At 40.0% G+C, this 14,928-nt stretch overlaps 1 long non-coding RNA gene across 1 annotated transcript in view; it reads right to left on the bottom strand.

Annotated features, from left to right (window-relative positions):
- LOC142600517 (uncharacterized) overlaps positions 1-4,821 on the bottom strand; it is a 634,685-nt gene extending 629,864 nt beyond the window's left edge. Inside the window, exon 1 of the long non-coding RNA XR_012834050.1 lies at positions 4,746-4,821. This is a non-coding gene — a long non-coding RNA (uncharacterized LOC142600517). The remainder of the gene's footprint in view (positions 1-4,745) is intronic.
- Between the last annotated feature and the right edge of the window lie 10,107 nt (positions 4,822-14,928).

Here is a 14,928-nt window from a genome sequence, read left to right as displayed (position 1 = left end):
CCTGGAAGAATTAAGGTCTTAGTTTTTTCAGGGCTGGGTGAAGGCACTTCCTGACCCTGTGTTGGAAGCAGCTGGAAACTGAATATTTGCAATCAGTTTCAATTTTCAGCAAATTATATGATTTTAAAAATGAAAAAAAAATGTTATCTGCTACATGATGACACTTAGCTGGGTGAATTAGGCAACTATTTGCTACAAAAGTTTGAGTTCAGTCCATCTGTGAATTGCAGCCAAGCTAAGAAAGACAAAGCAAAGGTTTACTTTGATAAAATTTATCAAGACAATTCTTGATAAATTAAAAGTCTTTTGGAACTAAAAATTTATGTAACAATATAGATGAAATGTACCATAAATGGATTGAGTTTATTGAGTTTTTAATATATTTTGGAGTAGGAGGATTGTGCATGACAGTAAAGTTGATGGAAGAAAAAATGATGAGGGTAAATTTACTGTGTTAATGAACCTGAGCTATACCAGCAGGAAGGCCTTCTACTGGCCTGTGTGCTGACCAGCCCCATACATGCCATAGACATTGCGCCTGGTCTTGCAGAAGCTTAAAAACTATACTGCTATAGTAAACTTCTATTCCATTTTTACCATAAAATATTCTGAATAAAGTAGAAAATATTTTTTATTATCTGTAATGATGTCTTACAATTTTCTAAAGCTTTTTGGGTTAAATCCAAATAAACTAAAGCATGAAACAAGCAGAAATAAACTTCATTACTTTCAGTGATCACTGTGACTCTTCTACAACCACGGATTTCCCCAGTGACAGGGGAAGTCTTCTCCATAGAGGCTAAACTGTTTTATGATCTCTCTAAGGACTAGCTGTGATTTTTAAACACACATCAGATCATCAGTTAATTTCCTATAAATTGAAACTGATTAAAAGATTCTGCAACAAAAAAGAGTGCTCAGGAGAAAGAGAGATACAAGAAAATAAGCTGCATTTTCAGTTCAAGCACCTAAAAATTTTGTGGCTTTAAGCCCACAAGACATGTAGTGTGTTAGCCCAGGGTGCTGCTCTCAGATCTCATTGCATCTTTACCGTTATAGCTCTCTTAGAGAAAAGGGGACTTCCTCCTTATTCAATGAGGTGAAGGAGGAGGAAGTTATATGGTGTTTGCCTTGGATGGTGAGTAAAAGCAAGGTGCTGATTTATAAAATTCCTCACAGAATTTGGACACTAAAACGTGCTGTGTGGGATTAGAAGCACGTATGTTAGCGCATGCAAATGAACAGGAATATGGAAGCATGTATTCAAATTGTGCCAATGGCTCTTAGTATCACATGGGAAATTATTAGTTAGAGAGAAAAAAATAGGAATGTAGATAAGAATTGAAAGTTTGGCAGCTATACGCTGCATTGGACAGGAATAGGATCAGCCTGGAGGGAAGAATTAGTTTTAGTTCTGACACGGACCACGGGCAGTGTTGAGATGCACATGCACTCCCTAAATGCTATCTCCTACTGCCACTGCTGGAGGCATAACACTGGGCTAGACAGACCACTGGTCTGACTCAGTAAAGTACTATTTCTTCTGTTCTTACAACCGCTTAATTTTTCATTACTGACTGCAACATGAAGTTTGGAAAAGTGCTAATAAAATCTGCCAGTAAAATAAAGCTGTCTGCCAATGCAGAGTAAGAATGGACTAACAAACAAGAAAGATCTGGGTAACCTCAAGGGTGGCAGCAAGAGAAGCATCATCAAACTTATTAACACAAGAATGAAAACTCATTAATATTTTGCTAAGGATTTTTGCTTCAAACAATAGCTCGATACTGGGAAATGACAAAGTAATATCAAGACGCAAAAGGAGGAGGCCATGAAAATGTAGATGTTGTTATAGCAGCAGGATTTTCAATGGAAAGTGGGAATATATTAGTGCCATCTTAGCTGTACCTCTCAGGAATACTTTTTGACATTCCAGACTCTTATGTTCAAGAAAGATTCACCCAGGTTGTAGTGGTTTCAAGGAAGGGCTATTAGGATGCTCAGAGGAACAGCACACTGATGGTGTGAGAGGAGGCCAAACCTATCTCTATACTGCAGTCAGAGAAGATGATACAGTGCTGTGTAGGAATACAAGCTTTATCCTAGCAAGCTTGGGTGCTGACAACAGTCCAATTGCAACAATAAATAGTTCGGTGTGGGCTAAATTACTGTCAAGACTGCTACCCACACTTAAGCTATCTAATTAAAAGCTGCTCACATGTCTCTGCTCTTCACCCTGGTCACAACACAAGCTAGAAGAAGGATAGATGTCAGGTTTTCCATAAGGGTGTCATTTATAGTGACAACCTAAAGCAGCCTAGTTTGTGAGCTTAGTAAAAAAATACAAATAAAAATAAAACCGGGAGAAGGTAGGATTGCTCTCAAGAAATACAAGGCAAGCATCAGAAGGAAAGCTTGCTACTAGGAGCTATTTAACCTACTAGACTATCTCAGAAAAACAAATAGATGCTAAGTGTCCGTGAGTATATTTAGCCTGGAAATTAGAAAAGGTTTCTAATTAACCAACCAGTGAGATGTAAGAACAGTCTTTCAATCAGAACTGTGGGTCTAAAAGCTATTTTTAATATAGAGCTTGATTAGATTAAGAATAGGATTAAATGTTGAGATTGCTTGTAATGACCATAATCAAGAAAGTTTCGTATACTATTATGACTGAAAACATGTGTAGATTTCATTACTATGTAGTACTTTGTCTTTCCTTAAACAGTAAACCATGTCTCTCTCTTTTACATGAAGGGTGAGATGAAGCCAATGCCTCGTTGCTAGTCTGTGCCTTTCATGATCTCAAACTGATAAATTCTCATGATCAAGATTTTGGATGCCTGTACAATAACCCATTTTCTCTTTAAAACTTTGTAAATTACATCATACATGTGAAAATATCTAACAATTGCAACTTAATTTCTCATTCAAATTCAAAGGATTAAAGAATGCAGATTTGTATTCATTCTCTTCCAGTATGTGCATAAACATTTTATTTTAAAAAAATATTCTGCTGTTCTAAAGAGAAGAAAACAGAATAATTCCTTCTTACTTACTGCAAATTCTGATTTCTCATTAGGATCCCTGTTCAGTGTCTCTCCAAATATCATTGTGAGCTTATTGTAGTATAAGTATCATTGATCAAGAAACAGAAAACTGGCAAGTCTCTCTTAATGTGGGAAAGCACCTGCAGAACACAGATGTACAGAAGACAGATATTATGTGTAAACAGCACTTTTAATTTTTTCATTTATTTATATAACATTGTTCATATTTCCGGAAGAAAATTAAATTTCTTGTTCCCTACTACAAACTGCGGAGGGAAACTCTAGAATTAAAAAAAAATAAATGACTTTTTTTCTGTAAAGACCCACCATCTGTCATCTAATAGTTTTTTTCTGCTACAGTGTCCACAAGATGAAGGACTTTAAGCTCTTTCAAACCAGCAAGTGACTGTTGCTCGGAATGGTGGAGGGCACAATGCAATCCTTGGAGCATATCACAAGGAAGAGATCAATAAAGGCAATAAGCCAACCTGCTAAAGCTGAAATAAATGTCAAAGTGCCAGCTTTGAGGTAAGGCAAGAATATATGTATATGCATGAATATAGATATAACATTTCCCTCTTGCATATGTGTTAGTGACTCAATCACTGCCTAGCAGAATGTCAGTGCACCCTTCCCTCCCCAAAGAAAACAAGGAAAAAACCAAACTAAATTAAAAAGGAAATTGAAGTGTTTTTCAGGGCAAAGAAATGTGGTGGAGTCAGTTTCTGGATTCAAACTAATAGGGCCACATGGACTATGACCTCTTCCTGAAAGGAAATTAGATTTCATTTCTGTACTATTTTGGATTTCTTTATATGGATAATCTCTGTGAGATAAAGTCATCTGTACCATAACAGAGGATCATGTTCTCATTTACAACTAAGCTCCTTTACACTGCCTAAAGAACCTTTCCCATTCACTTTAAGATTTGTCTATGCTGCCTTAGATATGCAAACAAATCTACGTGAAACTGGATGAGAATCAGGCTCAGTATATATGCAGGGAACAGAGCTTTGTGGGGGAAACCCAGACATGTGGATTGAAGGAAAGATAACTAAGAAAGAGCAAGAGAGCTAAGCCCAAAGATGTTGTGTTGGGTTTGTGTGGCAAGGTTTTGGTAGTGGGTGGGGGCACGGGCTATAGGGGTGGCTCCTGTGAGGAGCTTCTAGAAGCTTCCACAGTGTCTGACAGAGCCAATGCCAGCCAGCCCCAAGATGGGCCCGCCCCTGGCCAAGGCCAAGCCAATCAGCGCCTCTGTGATAACATATTTAAGAAGGTGGGAAGTTTTTTTACATCTGGAGGGGGAAGTGCGGAGATGTAACATCAAGGTCAGTGCAGGAGGAGGGGGGAGGAGGAGGCGCTCCAGACACCGGAGCAGAGATCCCCCTGCAGCCCGTGGTGAAAACCATGGTGAAGCAGGCTGTTCCCCTGCAGCCCATGGAGGACCGATGAGGGGGTGTAGAGATTCCACCTGCAGCCCGTGGAGGACCCTACGCTGGAGCAGGTGGAGGTACCCGAGGGAGGCTGTGGCCTGTGGGAAGCCTGGGCTGAAGCAAGTCCCTGGCCGGACCGGTAGACCCGTGAAGAGGGGAGCCCACGCCAGGGCAGGTTTTGGTGGCAGGACTTGTGACCCCGTGGGAGACCCATACTGGAACAGTTTTCTCCTAAAGGTCTGCACCCCATGGAAGAGACCACGCCGGAGCAGTTCGGGAAGGACTGTAGCCCGTGGGAGAGACTCCATGTTGGAGCAGGGGAACGTTGAGAGGAGTCCTCCCCCCGAGGACAACGAAGCGGCAGAAACAACGTGCGCTGCACTGACCGCAACCCCCATCCCCCTCCCCCCATTCCCTCCCCCCCCGCCACTGAGGGGGGGGGAGGAGGTTTGAAGCCGGGAGTGAAGTTGAGCCCGGGAAGGGGGGAGGGGTGGGGGAGGTGTTTTAAGGCTTGATGTTACTTGTTTTTTTTTCATTGCTCTATTCTGTTTAGTAATAAATTAGATGAATCCCTTTTTTCTAAGTTCAGTTTTGTTTTGCTCGTGATGATAATTAGCTCTCCCTGTCCTTATCTCGACCCGAGCCTTTTGTTAACCTCTCCTCCCCATCATGCTGGGGAAGGAGTGAGTGAGCGGCCGCGTGGCGCTCAGCTGCCGGCTGGGCCTAAACCACGACAGTCCTTTTTGGCGCCCAACGTGGGGCCCGAGAAAATCGAGATAAGGATACTAATTGGAAGAGGTAACGGGCAAAACATGAACTGAACATAGTTTGAGATTGAAATAGTGGTGAAAGGGACGAGGGGTGGACTCTGTATTGGTGTTGTGATGGGGATATTTTTGCTTTGGTGTGGGAAAATTCTTTTTTTTTTCCTTTATAGATGCGATTACTGTTTGTGAAGTTTTTGTGTTGAGTGTATATTTTAATGATTCTTAAATATGTGATTCACAGAGGCGAGGGGTGGAATGTGTTGGGTTTGTGTGGCAAGGTTTTGGTAGTGGGTGGGGGCACGGGCTATAGGGGTGGCTCCTGTGAGGAGCTTCTAGAAGCTTCCACAGTGTCTGACAGAGCCAATGCCAGCCAGCCCCAAGATGGGCCCGCCCCTGGCCAAGGCCAAGCCAATCAGCGCCTCTGTGATAACATATTTAAGAAGGTGGGAAGTTTTTTTACATCTGGAGGGGGAAGTGCGGAGATGTAACATCAAGGTCAGTGCAGGAGGAGGGGGGAGGAGGAGGCGCTCCAGACACCGGAGCAGAGATCCCCCTGCAGCCCGTGGTGAAAACCATGGTGAAGCAGGCTGTTCCCCTGCAGCCCATGGAGGACCGATGAGGGGGTGTAGAGATTCCACCTGCAGCCCGTGGAGGACCCTACGCTGGAGCAGGTGGAGGTACCCGAGGGAGGCTGTGGCCTGTGGGAAGCCTGGGCTGAAGCAAGTCCCTGGCCGGACCGGTAGACCCGTGAAGAGGGGAGCCCACGCCAGGGCAGGTTTTGGTGGCAGGACTTGTGACCCCGTGGGAGACCCATACTGGAACAGTTTTCTCCTAGAGGTCTGCACCCCATGGAAGAGACCACGCCGGAGCAGTTCGGGAAGGACTGTAGCCCGTGGGAGAGACTCCATGTTGGAGCAGGGGAACGTTGAGAGGAGTCCTCCCCCCGAGGACAACGAAGCGGCAGAAACAACGTGCGCTGCACTGACCGCAACCCCCATCCCCCTCCCCCCATTCCCTCCCCCCCCGCCACTGAGGGGGGGGGAGGAGGTTTGAAGCCGGGAGTGAAGTTGAGCCCGGGAAGGGGGGAGGGGTGGGGGAGGTGTTTTAAGGCTTGATGTTACTTGTTTTTTTTTCATTGCTCTATTCTGTTTAGTAATAAATTAGATGAATCCCTTTTTTCTAAGTTCAGTTTTGTTTTGCTCGTGATGATAATTAGCTCTCCCTGTCCTTATCTCGACCCGAGCCTTTTGTTAACCTCTCCTCCCCATCATGCTGGGGAAGGAGTGAGTGAGCGGCCGCGTGGCGCTCAGCTGCCGGCTGGGCCTAAACCACGACAGATGTTAACTCCGGGATTGCTGAATGAAGAATTTAAAGATAACCGTTTGGGGGTTTGGGTTTTTTTTCTGAGTTTGTTTTTTGGGGTTTTTTTTTTGGGGGGGGGGGGGGTTGGTTTTTTTTTTTAATTGGAAAAGAAATACATAGAGCTGTAATACTTGTTTACTCTTCTGGTCTCTGTGGAATGTGAACAAACATGTGCATTGCTGGATTTTATAAGCTCCAAAAATAAACTGGAAGAAAAAGCCATTAATTGAGCTAGGAGAGAAGAATAATAGACTAGGAGTCTGGCCTTTGAGACTCATTAGTCTCTGCTTCTGTATCAAACATCTAGGGAACAGGAAAGTATCTTTGGATAACATTTCACAAACTAATTTGTTCTTTGAGCTGTACATTTCATCCAGCTGAGTAAATATTATTTGCAGCCAACTAAGCTGCTACATTAGCTATAGTGAAATTGCTGATTTTGAGCACTTAGAGTGGAGAAGGTCAATAGCAACAGGAAGAATTAATAGGCATGTGGCTTTTACAAAGTTCCACGAAGTTTAGCCTCCCCTCATTTGGCAATAATACTTGATTTGAAGATAGAATCTGCAAAGGCAAGGTAATTCTTGCCTTGGGTTGCTGTGACAACCTTAACACAGCTTCTGCGAACAACCCAAAATTGTATCTAAGAATACAATACCAGTGCAACTCCCAGTCAGACTTAAGGGTAAAGAGAAGAAAAGGGAGAATTAAAGGAGAGGGTGATCTTTACAGGTTTTACTGTCTTTGCTAAGAGAATCTAGAAGATTTTTGAACAACAAAATATGGAATTTGACTTTTGTTGGGTTTACTTTATTGATTTTTTTTTTTTTGGTATTACAAGCTCAAGGTCTTCATTATCCTGGAAGGTTATTTCTACATTTAATCATTAGTATATTGAACCTGTAAGCTCCACAGTTTGTCTTGAAGTCTCAATTTAGCTGGAGCAAAACTTGGCTTCATTTTATGCAAAATAACTGTATTTTCTTCCTAAAGAAATTACAGCTTATCAAGGAAGAGGAATGGAGCAAAGAAGAAAAAAAGTGAGTCCAAATTTAACTGAGATATTTGTGTGGATCAAGAGGATGGAAAATGTTCCTGAGGCATCCCTGTTCCACAGTTTAGACGTAGCTAGTGTTGACTTAGAGGGGAAATTACAAGAACTCAATGGGATTAAAATGATTCCCTTGTAGGCACATAGCTTCCACATAAAATTCAAGAAACTCAAGGGTGTATCTGTTCATCTTTATAATTACTGTTTCAACTCCAAAGCCAGACACATCAGAAGAAAGGACACATCTAACATATTTTCAGTGACTATTTTCATTGAAGGATTAATTCACCTAAACATCTGAGAATCCTCCAGCATGTCAGACAAAATCCTAATAGAGAAACTTATTATTAGTAATACTAACAATTCTGAAACAAATTATGCAAAGAGAAACAATGGAGTCAGACTCTGTGTATCATGAAGAAGCAAAAGCAGGCAGAGATTTTCTTCATAAAATAGATTTCTTCATAAATCACCTTTTGGAGCAACTTTGGTTTTTGGAAACTCTGTTCTTCAGAGAAACTAAACACGCAGACTTCACTTTTGAGAGGATGAGGGCTTCATGAATAGATACTTTGAATGTAGTTAGTCCTCTTTTTTTTTTTTTTTTCCCCTTGACATTGTTTGATTCCATTAAAGCTGGATTAAAACCAGGAGGAAAAATATTGCAAGAATCCTCTCAAATGTCCTAAGCAGACCTGTTTCCCATGTTTTCATGGGTCTGCCTTCCATCCCACTGCCCCTTCGCACACAGTACACATAGAAATGCCCTTCTGACTAAAAGGGCTAAACAGTGAGATCATCATCAAAAGAGATGATTTTAAATGAACATTGCAGAAGAAAAGCTAGTATTACACATTTGCACCAGAAAACTAAGCCTAAAATTATACTCCTCTGACCAGGGAGCAGAAAACTTACCATTCATCTTGTGCCTAATAAAAACCAGCTAATCCTCAACCGGATTCCTTATCCTTCTTCATATTGATTTATTTTATTTCATATAGATTCAATGAATATAAAGGCAGAATCATAAAAATGCCCAAGCCCAGATATTCTCACATATTGCGGTTGCTCGGTAATGTGGGATTTGCAATGTACTCCTGGATAAATAAGGTATATTAAAAAGACTAAATGAATTAGCAAGATTAGCTTTGTTTGTGAGAAACACAGTCACATATTTCATACAAAAGTGCATAGATAGTGCTAGATTCATTTTGCAAGCCTATGATCTTTAGAAATCTATACTGAATCCTTTCAGTTTCCTCATGGCGATTTCTGATAATAATAGAGACTACAGATTTGCAGAAGCATTGTCATGATAATAAGCTCTATTTCAATGAACAGCAGTTTTGCTCGGGTAAAAAAAAAGTTCTGAAAAAAATAGTAGGCATATTCTCAAACTATTTTCCAAATTAAAAAAAGGCACTCTAAAGAAAATATTTTCAATTTCCAATGTCACATACAGCTGAAGGCAAAATTTTTAAGGGAATTAGTAAAAGCATTATTAGAAGCAGTTTTTTATTAAATGCATTTTAACAAAAGTAAAATATAGTCTTTCTTTATAAAAGGTAAATATCGAAGTTCAAAATTTTTGTGGAAGAGATAAAAAGTCCATCCTGAGAGGACTCGGTTTCATATGATCTTGAGATCTTACATCAGAGAGCTGTTAATGATCTCACCAGGGACCGTGTGTAATTCTCTTTGTCCACCATTTTTAGAAGACTGGGTATTAAACACTCTCTTCTATTTCTCCCCAAAACTTCTGCACTGGCTGCAGATATGTGAGAGAGGAATCAGAAAGGAAGAAGCTGGGAGAGAAGCTACTCCTGTTTCTGGCTCATTGTGATATAAATAGTGTCCAGAGGCTGGTGCTCTGCCGGTGCTAGAAGCAAAGGAAGTTTCCTCCATCTCCTCCACTGAGGAAATAATGCTTTTATCTCAATAATCTGCAAATAGTCCATTAATATTGAGGGAGTATTACCTTATAGGAGAACCCTGTCTTCAAAGAACGGGTTTACTCAGGTCCTTGGTTCAGCAAGGTGCCTGGTCACACTCCTGGCTCAAATGCAGGGGTGACTTAATTATTCACTGCTATCAGTCAGTGGCAGCAGTCAACAGCAGCTCACACAGTAGCTGACCGAGGGCTGAGGTGAGGCTCTGATAACCTCAAGATTACAAATGTCAAACTGTGACCACTTACCCTGCTGCTAGCATGAAAACACTGGAAAACAAAAACAATCCAGTAAACGGATAGCTTGAGGGAAGGTGGCTTGCTCCAAGTGCCTGTTTATTCAGCCTGTACTGCGTCTGGTTAACGTGGCATGCGTGGTCTTCACCAAAAGCCGGCAACGCACCGTTTGCTTAGCAGAACCATTGCCCAGCGCTTGCTTTTTTTTGTGATTTCTGGTGTATGAAATGTAAAAGGAAGATTTCACTTTTGTGACGCTATCTGAAGCTAGAGGAACTGGCTAAACTTGAAATGCAAAGGACATCCTACCAATAAGGTGAGTCTGAGGAAGAAGTGAGTACTCCAGAAACTGTTATGAATACAAGAAGAAACAAAATGCTGTTTCTGCATCCTATTTTCAAGAAAACCAGGACGATAGATGAGACAATCTGAAGCCAGCATTCAGAAAATAGAGGCTGCTGTTTGAGTTTCTTACCTCTAATGTTAAGACAAGCACTGAGGATCTTAGCTAAGATATTCTGAGTATTAGAAAGGTACTTACTGTTAAATACTGATGGTAGACATGTTCACATGCTGTTCTCGAGCCCTTATTTACAATCTTATAACTGAAGTCTAATCAAAGATCTTGCTGAAATAGAACTTCGCCTTGTTTGGCTCTTTCTGGAGTTACAAATGCTTTCATGTGAAACACAAAAAGCTGACTCCATCCTTTTGGAGCAGTGAGTCCAGGTAAAGTTGTATAGGCACCAGCAAACATCATCCAAAGATGCAGGGAACTCTTGCCTGCTGGAGGTATGGCAGAGCTGGAGCACGCTGAATTTCCAAGGAGGCTGAAAATTGGCTGAGGCTTTTCTTGGGAGAAAATTCTTGCTAGGTGAGAGAGGAAAACACGTCACTTTAGGTTATAGGATTTATTATTTATTTCCATTCAACTTTTTCTACATATTTTCCTTTATTTCCTTCTTTATGCTACACTCCTAATATATTTATTTGTAAAGACAAATAAGTAAATAGGTAATATGCGAGATAATTCAATTGGCATTAGATTACTGCTGCTGTTTTAAGAATTGGCAGTACAGATTCCAAAGGTGGTTTCAGTACAGAAATCCTGTAGCCATACTATATCACCCATGCAGACAGCTCCTATTGTTTCACAGGAAATGGTGTTTCCTTGTTCCTCTATCATCTGGTTACCAAGGCTTTTTAATTGTATCTGCTATTTGATACAAGGGACCATGATGCTCGAATGAGAGCAGAAGGAAAACAGATCAAAAAATGAAGTCCTCTAAGGTCTTTAAACTGTTATTTATCATCCATTTATCTTTAACAAAAGAGTACCCATCTAAATTATGCACATATATAAGTTTTAGATTAATGCATTATCTTCTATTTTTTTTCTTACTGCTAGCACTGCAAACATTATAAATCATGACTAATTTTAAGCCAAATTCCCACTGACTTCAGTTGCTCTAGTCTGATGCAAACAGGCACAAGTAGTCTGCAGGCTTGAAGAGTTGCGAGCTGAGCGTGTAATCAGGTTAGAGAAATGGAAGACTGTTTAGGTCTGATTAAGAACTTTTCAATAAAATGTGAAGTCAGAAAATGCTGACGCATCAAATGTGAAATTTCTTCTGTTAATGCACAAGATTTCTCAGTCTGAGGCAAAGGAAGACTCTCACCTGGAGAGAAGAATTTCGCTGGAGAGAGGTTCACACCTGGACAACCAGAGCACTTTCCTGGGCCACGAGTGATTGAAGTGTACATCTCTTTTTCTGCCTGATTTAAACTAAACACTGTTAGCTGGATCCCCAGCTGAGGACTGACTCTCTCAGTTGAACTTGCTAGAGATTTCATATACTCACAATACAATAATTTCCTGAGATTTGCACTTACACTCTGAGAAAATAATAAGTGATGTCCCACTCTGAACCCTTTTCAGTCAGCACAGTTGCCTTCTCCTCCTTCCTGAGGAACGTTCATGGCAGGATGCAACTCTACATCACATCTCCTTCAGCAAAAAAAGCAACTGAAGTGATCCCTCAACCCTAGCTACATCTTCTGGAGTTTACTTTGTTTCCTTTTTGCATAATATGTGATGGTAAGAAATCACATTAGTAATTTTCTAGTATATTCAATATTCAAAAGAAAAAGTCAGGTAATCAAATTTGGGTGTCCAACTTCATAAAAGTAGAAGACTTCAGCAAGTTTCAAATCTCCAACCATAACATTATAAATTTGAGCTATAAATGCTGTTATCCTTTCAAAGGAAACAAATATGCCTTGTTTAGAGTCAGCATGCAATTTTCTCATTGTATTAGTCCACTGTTAATCTTCGCTGAGAACAACAGTTACAATTACAACTTGCTTTGAATACTTAGTAGAATATGCTGAACAAGAAAAATTGTTTAGAGTTGTTTGAACAAAAAAATTATTCGTAAGTAATTTATAACAAAATAAGTTACAGAATTTAGTAATGTTTGGAGATAAATGCGTTAGCACAATCGGGAAAATGATACATTTAATCAGTTTTCCATTCTTAGGAAGTAAATAAATACAGCATATTAATTTAAGTGTTAGGTTCCACTGAATAGATTCTCAAATATTGCCATTTCAGTTTTACACTTTTTTTTTTTTTTTTTTTTTTACTGTGAAAGAGAGATTAAATAAACATTTTGCTTTGGTCAATGTTAGTAAGACAAGACCAGAAAAGTGACAAATTTTGGGCACCACATTTTCAATAAAAATGTGATTAAACAAGAGAGTCCAGAGAAGTGCAACAATAGAAATCAGAGTCTAGAAAGGTAGGAAAGAATGAGAGAGTTGGGGTTATTTATTACAGCAATAAAAATCTGACTGGCTTCAAATGCATGAATACTTCAAAAAAACTTAAAATACATGAAAGGCTGTTCCAAAGAAGAATAGAGCAAATTGTTCTCCATATTCATCTTGCATAGAAGAAGAGGTAATGGTCTGAAATTGCAATGCAGCAGACTTGTATTAAACATCAGAGAAAAAGTAGGGACAGTTTGGAGCTGAAGTAGATCAACTAAGATGGTCATTGCACTTCCTATAGATGTCTTCAGGACTCAGTAAACCTCTGATAAGAATGATGTTGATGTCATCAAGCCTGCTGTGAAAAAAAGACTGATGGGCTATACAATATTTCAAGATCTTTCCAAATTCTAGTCTTTTAATTGCTTCAGATTGTTTGCACAGCAAAATCTAACCAACGTGGACTTACCAGCAATAGTAAAGGCATGGTGGTATGGACTTTACCAAAGCTTTACTTACCAAAGCTTGTGACTTTACAGCACATTCTATATGACCTATCTAGTCCCTTTTCCAGCTGCCAGCACGTATTGCTGGTGTGTCTTCTATTTTTGATCATGGTTATTGGTTTAAAGCAAAACAGGTTACAATTGCCTCTCACTTTCTGAGAAGGTCAACTGAAACTCTACTATTCTTATCAAAAGTATTTTTTTAAAATCTAATACTTACACAGCTTCAGAGCTACAACTTCCAACTTCCGAGTGCACCTGCTACTACTTGCACCCAAAAAAAACCCCGTACAGCTGTCTCTGTTAATTCTCAAGAAATCACCTCTCACAGACAAGAACTGTCATAAAGTCAGTATTTCTGGCCCATTTACCTTACCCATCTCCTCATAGTTTCTAAAGCAGAAAAACCCTACAACCAACAACAGAATTACATTTAAAAATATGTTTGGATTCGCACAGTCTCAGCTACCCTTGCTTTAACAAGTTTCCCCTCTTCTTGTTGCCATTCGGAACAGCCTTTCAGCTCACTCTGCCCTCTTCCATGGCTTCTGAGTTCCCCTCTAAGCAGGGGTGATGGTACCCAACTGCTGAATAGCTTAAAGGCTGCTTAATTTGTGGTAGGCATACATTTAATATATTTTTCAGCCTAAATTAGGCCAAAAAAATCTCCTTGTAAAATGGTCTCATCTCTCTGCTCCAGTATTAGCTTTCCAGCGTTTCTGCTGAAACTGTGGGCTGGCAGAGCATGGACTATATGTTTCATGATGTCAGGGGAGAGCTAAACGAAAAGAACCAATTTTTTGCTTCTGCTCAGATAGATTGACAAAATTTCTCTTCAAGTCCCTAAATGAAAGAACATTAGGTACAAGACTAAGATGAAATTAAAACTGGAAAATGTAGTCCTTTTTTTTTTCTCAGGTTAATCTACATATTTTGCAGTCACTAAACTACAGAAGCAAGACCAGATGCCAAGACTAAACCTGAGGATTTACTTCTCCCAAGTGACTCTTCTCACCGCTAAAGTCTCTCTTTTGCTTTTCAGGAATCACAAATTGTTTCTGCACAAGAGCACAAATTCAGCACTTAAGGAGGGGAGAAGGAAACAAGAGGAGAGGAGAAAGAGTGTCCCCAGGTCAAACCAGACTAAATCTGGTCATAAGGCAACTCTCCTGCAGGTATAGACTAAGGCCAGTGGGGTCAGTGCCCTCAGTTTCCTGGGTGAGAGCTGTAACTATAAGATAAGGCAATATCAGAGGTAGGAAATGTACTACCTCTCTACACCATTTCTTAAAATTAAAAATTAAGTTAACTTCCCTTCTTCAAGTTGTAGCACCTCTCTGAAAGACACAGATCTCAGATGGAAAACCTAATTAAGGAGAAAGGCTAACTCTAGTGCCTAAGCCTAAAGGAAAGGAAGAATTTATGATATCTATTTGTTATTTCTTTTTTTCCCTAAGGAAAGCCTTGAACAAAGACATTCACTTTCCCAAAACTATCATTCTCCAAATTCAAGAATGTCACAAGGACCATTTATCTTTTCCATGACAGTATTTTTTTATATATCCTATAAATATTGCAGTATTTCCATGAATGAAAGTATTAAATAATACTAAAGCAATGAAACTCCTTTGTCCACTTGTCAAAAAGGAAAATATAGAGAATGAAAGGGAACCACAATGGGAGAGAGAGAGTTCTGGTGTTTAAATAGCAGAAAAATTTTCACTTATTACTTTTAGGTTTGGATCTAGTTTGTGAAAGCACCAAATGAAGGAACAGATTATGCAGTATGTGGAGAAGCTTCT

Source organism: Balearica regulorum, chromosome 1 (genome assembly GCF_011004875.1).
Source record: "Balearica regulorum gibbericeps isolate bBalReg1 chromosome 1, bBalReg1.pri, whole genome shotgun sequence".
Taxonomy (NCBI): domain Eukaryota; kingdom Metazoa; phylum Chordata; class Aves; order Gruiformes; family Gruidae; genus Balearica; species Balearica regulorum.
Note: the sequence above shows the minus strand (reverse complement) of the source record. Positions and strands in the feature narration are given on the sequence as shown.